This window comes from Gigantopelta aegis, chromosome 1, assembly GCF_016097555.1.
Source record: "Gigantopelta aegis isolate Gae_Host chromosome 1, Gae_host_genome, whole genome shotgun sequence".
Lineage (NCBI taxonomy): Eukaryota > Metazoa > Mollusca > Gastropoda > Neomphalida > Peltospiridae > Gigantopelta > Gigantopelta aegis.
Window position 1 is genome coordinate 29,127,480 of NC_054699.1, and position 11,002 is coordinate 29,138,481.

The following is an 11,002-nucleotide window of genomic DNA, read 5'->3' on the forward strand; positions in this document are numbered from 1 at the left end:
ACTGATATTACAAAGACAAGACATAACAAGACACACACTGGTATTACACAGACAAGACGTAACAAGACACACACTGGTATTACACAAACGAGACGTGACAAGCCATAACAAGACAAAAACTGGTATTACAAAGACAAGACATAATGAGACACATCAATGGTATTACACAGACAATACATAACAATACACATTAATGATATTACACAGACAAGACACAACAAAACACAAACTGGTGTTAAACAGAAAGACATAACAAGACACAGACTGGTATTACACAGACAAGACATAACAAGACATAAACTTGTATTACAAAGACAAGACACACACTGGTATTACACAGACAAGACATAACAAGACGTAACAAGACAAAAACTGATATTACACAGATAAGAAATAACAAGACAAAAACTGGTATTACACAGACAAGACGTAACAAGACACAAACTGGTATTACAAAGACAAGACATAACGAGACACAAACTGGTATTACACAGACAGGACGTAACAAGACACAACTGGTATTACAAAGACAAGACGTAACAAGACACAAACTGGTATTACACAGACAAGACGTAACAAGACACAAACTGGTATGACAAAGACAAGACGTAACAAGACACAAACTGGTATTACACAGACAAGACATAACAAGACACACACTGGCATTACACAGACAATACGTAACAAGACATTACAAACATAAGACGTAACAAGACACAAACTGGTATTACACAGACAAGACATAACAAGACACAAACTGGTATGACAAAGACAAGACGTAACAAGACACAAACTGGTATTACACAGACAAGACATAACAAGACACACACTGGCATTACACAGACAATACGTAACAAGACACAAACTGGTATGACAAAGACAAGACGTAACAAGACACAAACTGGTATTACACAGACAAGACATAACAAGACACAAACTGGTATTACACAGACAAGACGTAACAAGACACAGACTGGTATTACAACCATAAGACGTAACAAAACACAAACTGGTATTACACAGACAAGATATAACATGACACACACTGGTATGGCAAAGACAAGACATAACGAGACCCATCAATGGTATTACACAGACAATACATAACAATACACAAGAATGATATTACACAGACAAGATACAACCTGGTATGACAAAGACAAGACATAACAAGACACAAACTGGTATTACACAGACAAGACATAACAAGACACACACTGGTATTACACAGACAAGACAGAGCAAGACACACACTGGTATTACACAGGCAAGATTATAACAAGATACACACTGGTATTACACAGACAAGACATAACAAGACACAAACTGGTATGTCCAAGACAAGACGTAACAAGACACAAACTGGAATTACACAGACAAGACATAACAAGACACACACTGGTATTACACAGGAAAGATTATAACAAGACACAAACTAGTATTACACAGGCACGACACAACAAGACACAGACTGGTATTACACTGACAGCACATAACAAGACACAAACTGGTATTACAAAGACAAGAAATAACAAGACACAAACTGGTATTATACAGGCTCGATTATAACAAGACACAAACTGGTATTGCACATAACAAGACACAAACTGATATTACACAGGCTCGATTATAACAAGACACAAACTGGTATTACACAGACAAGACACAACATGACACAGACTGGTATTACACAGACATGACATAACAAGACAAAAACTAGTATTACACAGACAAGATGTAACAAGACACAAACTGGTATTACAAACATAAGACGTAACATGACACAAACTGGTATTATAAAGACAAGATGTAACAAGACACAAACTGGTATTACAAAGACAAGATGTAACAAGACACAGACTGGTATTACAACCATAAGATGTAACAAAACACGAACTGGTATTACACAGACAAGATATAACAAGACACACACTGGTATGGCAAAGACAAGACATAACGATACCCATCAATGGTATTACACAGACAATACATAACAATACACAAGAATGATATTACACAGACAAGATACAACAAGATACAAACTGGTATGACAAAGACAAGACATAACAAGACACAAACTGGTATTACACAGACAAGACATAACAAGACACACACTGGTATTACACAGACAAGACAGAGCAAGACACACACTGGTATTACACAGGCAAGATTATAACAAGATACAAACTGGTATTACACAGACAAGACATAACAAGACACAAACTGGTATGTCAAAGACAAGACGTAACAAGACACAAACTGGAATTACACAGACAAGACATAACAAGACACAGACTGGTATTACACTGACAGCACATAACAAGACACAAACTGGTATTGCACATAACAAGACACAAACTGATATTACACAGGCTCGATTATAACAAGACACAGACTGGTATTACAACCATAAGACGTAACAAAACACAAACTGGTATTACACAGACAAGATATAACAAGACACACACTGGTATGGCAAAGACAAGACATAACGATACCCATCAATGGTATTACACAGACAATACATAACAATACACAAGAATGATATTACACAGACAAGATACAACAAGATACAAACTGGTATGACAAAGACAAGACATAACAAGACACAAACTGGTATTACACAGACAAGACATAACAAGACACACACTGGTATTACACAGACAAGACAGAGCAAGACACACACTGGTATTACACAGGCAAGATTATAACAAGATACAAACTGGTATTACACAGACAAGACATAACAAGACACAAACTGGTATGTCAAAGACAAGACGTAACAAGACACAAACTGGAATTACACAGACAAGACATAACAAGACACAGCCTGGTATTACACTGACAGCACATAACAAGACACAAACTGGTATTGCACATAACAAGACACAAACTGATATTACACAGGCTCGATTATAACAAGACACAAACTGGTATTACACAGACAAGATACAACATGACACAGACTGGTATTACACAGACAAGACATAAGAAGACAAAAACTAGTATTACACAGACAAGATGTAACAAGACACAAACTGGTATTACAAACATAAGACGTAACATGACACAAACTGGTATTATAAAGACAAGATGTAACAAGACACAAACTGGTATTACAAAGACAAGATGTAACAAGACACAAACTGGTATTACAAACATAAGACGTAACAAGATACAAACTGGTATTACACAGAGAAGATATAACAAGAAACACACTGGTATTACACAGACAAGACATAACAAGACACACACTGGTATGACAAAGACAAGACATAACAAGACACACTTGTATTACACAGACAAGACATAACAAGACACAAACTGGCATTACAAAGACGAGACATAACAAGACACAAACTGGCATTACAAAGACAAGACATAACGAGGCGCATCAATGGTATTACACAGACAATACATAACAATACACAAGAATGATATTACACAGACAAGACACAACAAGACACAAACTGGTGTTACACAGAAAGACATAACAAGACACAAACTGGTATTACACAGGCAAGATTATAACAAGACACAAATTGGTATTACACAGACACGACACAACAAGACACAGACTGGTGTTACACTGACAGCACATAACAAGACACAAACTGGTATTACACAGACAAGACCTAACTGGTATTACACATGTAAGACATAACTGGTATTACACATGTAAGACATAACTGGTATTACACATGTAAGACATAACTGGTATTACACATGTAAGACATAACTGGTATTACACATGTAAGACATAACTGGTATTACATATGCAAGGCATACCAAGACGGATGTGCCTACTTAAGTGAAAGACGAATTGGGATTTCAAAAACGTAATAAATTAAAATAAATAAATAAATAAATAAATAAATAAATAAATAAATAATAATAATAATAATTATAATAAAATAAATAATTAAAATAAATAATTAAAATTAATAATAATAATAATAATAATAATAATAATAATAATAATAAGTAATTAAAATAAATAAATAAATAAAAAGTTGCTCGCGATTTCTTAACTGATTGTTTTGCAGAAAGTGTAGTACACAAAAATCCCTTACATGTTAAGAAGTCGGGACAGCATATCATCACCTTTTTGAGAACAGGTTTATTAAAATCTGGATTGATTTAAATGTAGTAATTAGAAAATCTGAAACTATATCGTCGTTTAAGAAAGCAGGAACTCCAACTGGACACGATGTGGTTCGGTTATTGTTATGGTGAAAACTAAAACAAAATATATTACACACACCATTATAAAAAAAACAAAAACATTGAGGCTATTTTGTGTCCGAAATACTTTGAGTGATCTCAGTACAATAATAATAATAATAATCATGATGATGATGATAATAATAAGAATAAGAATAAGAAGAATAATAAGAATTATCATTATTATTATTATTATTATTATTATCATTATACATTCTAAAATGTAATACAAAAAGACATCGTTTATGATTAAAAAGACTATTGTTGTTGTCTTTTGTTTTTTAATCAAATGTATTTTTGTTGTATACCTTCTTTTCTTCAATGAGTTACTCCTGGGCCAGTTTCTTTTAATGTTAAGGTAACTAGAATTATTGCAAGACTTAGAATGGGTGTCTCTTCGGCTTTAAATGATGTTAGATTTAAAATTTAAAAAGTTATGTCACCAAACTGAAGATGTTAATCATTTTTTGATAAAATGTACTAAACATGACAAAATTAGACTGAAACTGGTTAATTATTTTATTAAAATTAAATTAGAGTTTAATGCTTATAATTTATTAAATCCACCTAAAGAATATAAAAATACAATAGACAGGTTGTTGGTCGCTTTTGTATATCAATCTAAAATAAATATATAATATTATAGGGTTCTCCTGGGGGCGGTTCCTGCCATAGCCTAGGCATTGCTAGATTGGTGCAAATGTGGCAGGCCCGTTCCTTTTATGGGACCCACAAAAAAAAAAAAGTAAAGTTTGTTTTATTTAACGACGCCACTAGAGCACATTGATTTTTAATCTTATCATCGGCTATTGGACGTCAAACATATGGTCATTCTGACACTGTTTTTAGAGGAAACCCGCTGTCGCCACATAGGCTACTGATTTTTTTACGACAGGCAGCAAGGGATCTTTTATTTGCGCTTCCCACAGGCAGGATAGCACAAACCATGGCCTTTGTTGAACCAGTTATGGATCACTGGTCGGTGCAAGTGGTTTACACCTACCCATTGAGCCTTGCGGAGCACTCACTCAGGGTTTGGAGTCGGTATCTGGATTAAAAATCCCATGTCTCGACTGGGATCCGAACCCAGTACCTACCAGCCTGTGGACCGATGGCCTGCCACGACGCCACCGAGGCCGGTGGGACCCACAATAAATAATCACTGTTGGTGGGCTAGGTAATAGCACTCATTATTGCTTGGTCCTCACCCCTTATGGGGTTGGAAGGATGTTACCTGCGCCCCTACTGTCCGGTCTTTCGCCCCTTCCGTCTGCAATGTCGCGCCTGGCTTGCTGGATTTTTTATTTTAATGTAATGTACCAGATTTTATATAAAAAAAAAAAAAAAAAAAAAAAAAAAAAAAAATTCTTTTAATTATATTGTATATAAATAGTATATTGTATTTTAATGTTTAAATTAATTTATATTGTGGTGTGGGTGTTTGAATGAATTTTTTTTTTTTTTACTTCGGGTTGATGATGGGGTTGCTATCTGGCAGTAACAGCCCCCTCCTCGCCGACCAAATATATTGTATGAACTGCTTTCAATTTTTATTGGGTGTTTATATTTTTAAATTGATAGGTTTACAAGCGTGCTCTTTTAATTTGTTTTAATTTATTTTATACGTGTTTTTAACTTTATTGAGATAGAGGGAAATGGGACCCTGTGGCGGCTGCTTAACCTCCCTTAATCAACCTCCTACTAAATAATAATAGGGCTAAAATAAAGAGTTTCTGAACTATTTGTATTTTTGAAATGCTCGTTCTAAATTTGCGACAGTTTTAAATTAAATGGATTATATATTTTATATTAATTATTATTTTTGGAATTGCGCAAATAAAAACTAATTATATAATATCCGTATTCCCCATTGGTTTAATTTCAAAATTGTCCTAAGTAATTTCTGTCCCGGATTGGGCCCCTGGCCTCCAGAGACCGAACCCGGGGTTAGTGGTATAGGAGCATGGGAAAGTCTTCACTCACACTCAATGTGTTATCAGAATAAATTTCCGTAGACATATTATATGTACATATGTGTATACATTACTATTATATGATAATTAAGTAATTTAATTGGCGCCATAAGTATTATAGTTTAAAGTATAAGGGAGAGGGTCCAATAGCTTGGACAATATGAGTCCAATCGTTTTGTTGTTTACAAAATAAAATGTGTTTTCAATCAATCAGAAAGCCAAACGAAGTGGCTTTAAATAATTCAGTTAAAGTTTGTTTCATTTAAAGACACCACTAGAAAACAATGATTTATTAATAATTGGCTATTGGATGTCAAACATTTGGTAATTCTGACATATAGTCTTAGAGAGGAAACCTGCTACATTGTTCCGTTAGTAGAAAGGGATCTTTTATATGCACCATCCTACATAGAGGATAGGACATACGGCCTTTGATATACCAGTCGTAGTGCACTGCCCGGAAAGAGAAATAGCCCAATGGGCCCTCCGAAGGGGATCGATCCCAGAGCGACCGCGTATCAAGCCAGTGTTTGGCCTCTGGGCTACGTCTCAAACAAATTCAAACACAACGGTAACACGTCAGATACTACTACATCCGTGTAAAGTTAACGAGCAGCCTGGGCAGTATAGCACACATGGTCTGAGTTTAGTTCGATTAACCTTTGACCCTGAAGCAGCTAGACGCTGGATTCGGTCACAACACATGAGCTACAACTGTCATTCATTCAGTTAGCAAGAATTATTCCTGAACGGTAATACTGAGGCATGTTCATGAGAGCATTGGGGCGGATCCAGGATTTTATGAAGAGAGGGTGGGTTACCAAATTTTAAAAAGGACAGTTTTGAGTTTGTCCAAGGCAAATAAACTCAGCTTCCAACAGAGAGCGAAATTCCATAGTGCGGTTCAAGGGCATGCTCCCAGAATTAAGAAAAAATAAAGATCCTCAGAGATCTGTTTTCAGGGCAGTCTAATGTTGATGTTGTGGATAATGAATTAGAAGAGTCGTTAAAAGGGCGGGGCAGGATTTAGCTCAGTCGGTTGAGTGCTCGCTTGAGGTGCTTGTGTCGCAGGATCGAACCACTTCGGTGGATCCATTCAACTGATTGGGATATTTTTTCTCGTTCCACCCAGTACACCACAACTGGTCAAATGCCGTAATATTGTATCCTGTCTGTGGGAAAGTGCATATAAAAGATGCCTTTCTGCATTAGGAAAAAATGTAGCGGGTTTCCTTTGATAACTACTTGTCTTAATTACCATGTGTTTGACATCCAATAGCCGATGATTAATTAATCAATGTGATCCAGTGGTGTCGTTAAACAGATAAACAAACTTTAACTTTCAGCTCCACCTACATCCTTGTCCCTTAAACAAAACAAATTTCTCTAAAAAGGGCATTCAAACGAACGGACGGGGATACGTGTGTGTGTGTGTGTGTGTGTGTGTGTTGTGTGTGTGTGTGTGTGTGTGTGTGTGTGTGTCTGTTTGTGTGTTTGTGTGTATGTGTGTTTGTGTGTTTTGTGTGTGTGTATGTGTGTGTGTGTGTCTGTTTGTGTGTATGTGTGTTTGTGTATGTGTGTATGTATGTGTGTTTGTGTGTGTGTGTGTGTGTTTTGTGTGTGTATGGGTGTGTGTGTCTGTGTGTATGTGTGTCTGTGTGTGTTTGTGCATCTGTGTATGTGTGTCTCTCTGTGTGTGTTTCTCTCTGTGTTGTGTGTGTGTGTGTGAGAGATAGTACTTGTGTGTATGTGAGAGAGAGAGGAGAGAGAGAGAGAGAGAGAGAGAGAGAGAGAGAGAGAGAGAGAGAGAGAGAGAGAGAGAGAGAGAGAGAGAGAGAGAGAGAGAGAGAGAGAGAGAGAGAGAGAGAGAGAGAGAGAGAGAGAGAGAGAGAGAGGAGGGGGAGAGAGAGAGAGAGAGAGAAAGTGTGGGGAGGGGGGAGTCCACGAAACCCCTATGATCACTCAAAATCTGCCAATGGGGCTAGCTCTTGTTAAATTAGTTTTTGCGCCCAATGTCAGATGAATGTGATCGACCAATGGTACATCACTACAGTCCACGGCGTTTGGCGTAACAGTCGTGGGGCACCGGTTGTGATGTGGAAATGACGGAAGACGATGGTACCAGTCAAATTGTCGGCGAGCGTTCGGCCTCCTGAACACGCCTACGGTTCCTGTAACTGACGTCACATCACATGTTATTTCCACAACGTTCGCGATCGCTACCAACCTCAATATACACAATACGATATTAGGCCTAGTTTATTTTACGCTGCACTGACCGCAAAATAATCGGTCCTTTGTACAAGGTAGGTTATACATTTTTAACATTGATTGATTTCGATGTTTTCCGAGGCATATGACTTCACATGATATCGCGGCGGGATTTAGCTCAGTCGGCTGAGACAGACAGACAGACAGACAGATATTTTACTAAAGTCACACACAATAATAAAATGCAATTTAAAATACAGCAATGAAGTACATAAGCCATTCCTTACAGGAACTATGAGAGACTATCAATAGATAAAAATTTAAAAAAGAACGTACATACATATATATATATATATATATAAAAGATTATATATATATATATATATATATATATATATATATATATATATATATATATATATATATATATGTAATCCTCACTCGGTTGAAGCAATGTTAATAACACCTCGGCGTAGGTTCAGCCATTTTTATTCAAGAGAATAAAAAAAAAACATAGGGAAAAACCTAAAATACATACAAATAAAGCATCCGTAACATTTAGTTTGTAACACATATAGATGCGAGAAAAAAACAATACAATTTACGCGTCGTCGCGTGCACACATATAAAAAACAATACAATTTTCTCACCGGAACATCTTGTTCAGCTCGCATAAATTACACATATATGTATAAACAATTAACGACTGCAGTCTGTTAAGATCTAAAGTTTGGTTTTCACTTGATGTAGGAGCTCTACATTTACATCTCGACGTCTCAAGAAAAAAATGGAAGTGCCCAACGTGTGGTTATTTTTGGCGGGAAAAAGATCGGATTTTTACCAGCATGCATTGCTACCTGTCATGTATCAGAGTATTCAGTCAAGCGTAACCGTCACTAACTTCACATGCACTGATCTCACACCCAACTGCATAAAACACAACGCAGCTAACCAACTGATAGACACTGATAAAATAATTATGCAACCTGTCGTGACACTATTAAGAGTGTAACTGAAATAAATGTAGGATATATAAATATTAACAATAGGTATTAATATAATATTCATATGCGGTAGTTATCATTAATTGCAAAACTACCCCTGGTTACACACACACACACACACACACACACACACACACACACACACACACACACACACACACACACACACACACAGACACACACACATTGGCAGTATTACAAACTAAGTTCTTACTAGACATTAAAAAACAAATTTTTTGAAAACTATTTAAAACCTCATATTCTCTGTTAGAAAACCCCCCTGCTAAACATGTTAAATTAAAACGATAGTCAGTTTACATGACACACTCGATTAAAACATGGCCTTCACCTTCAACACATTTATTCTTGTACACTTGATGTGGATCCATTCAGCTGATTGGGGGTTTCTTGTTACAACCAGTGCAGTGCACCACATCTGGTCAAGGGCCATGGTATGTGCTTGCCTGTCTGTTGGAAAGTGCATATAAAAGATCCCTTGCTGCGTTAAGCCAAATGTAGCGCGTTTCCTCTGATGACCAAGAGTCATAATTACCAATGTGCTCTAGTGGTGTCGTTAAACAAATATTTTCGTATCATATTTTTATTTTTAAAAACGTAATAGACGAATTATTGTATGCATTATATGGATCAGTGGATGGATGGATGAATGTATGGACGGACGGATGAAAGGATGGTATTGATGGATGAAAGAATGGATAGATCGATAGACAGAAAGAAAGATAGGCAGATGGCAAACAGATGGATGGATGGATGGGTGGGCGGGTTTGTGGGTGGGCAGTAGGTAAGTTGGTAGGGTGGATTTATACTGTGGCAGACTAATAAAACTGGGTCCATTCCAGCGTAGGCCACTCTCCTCCAATCATCCCTTCCTGATGAAGCGAGCCCTATTGGATGTACCAGATATTACACTGAACTCCTCCTACTTGATGGTTTTAACTTCCCTGTTCAGCTGACGCTAGCATTCCGTGCAATTACAAACTTGCGATGGATGGTGTTGGCTTTTATTGTTAAATCAATGTGACAGAACTCCAACCAGTCACACTGTCATTTTCGTTCACGTGCGCTTGATACGTCAGCAGCAGTATCAAAACAAAACCCTTCTCATATACTCATATACAGAGGCGGATGGGAGGGGGGGGGGGGGGGAAGGCAGAAGCCCACCACCCAAAAGGTTTGCAACAGTTATATATATATATATATATATATATTTTATATTTTTTTTTTTTTTTTTTATTGTTTTACGATACCCCTCCAAATCTCCCCCAAAGTTCCCTTGGCATTCCGCTTCATGTCAGTGCCCCCATCCCCTAAATGTATTATCTGGATCCGCCACTGATACAGACTTGATACGACTGGTGCTGCATGCTAAAAACAAAATCAAAATACATTACTTTTAATGAGGGCGCACGCGCCGCAGCCAGGGCGCTTTAACAGATAAATTCACAGTACATTCGAGAAGATTCGAACCAAGGATTCTCCGTCTCTGTATAATAGTGAAGAGCTCCACCAATAACACAAAATACTACACAGCGTGCACCGTCAGTATGATTAGTACACCAAATGCAGTGG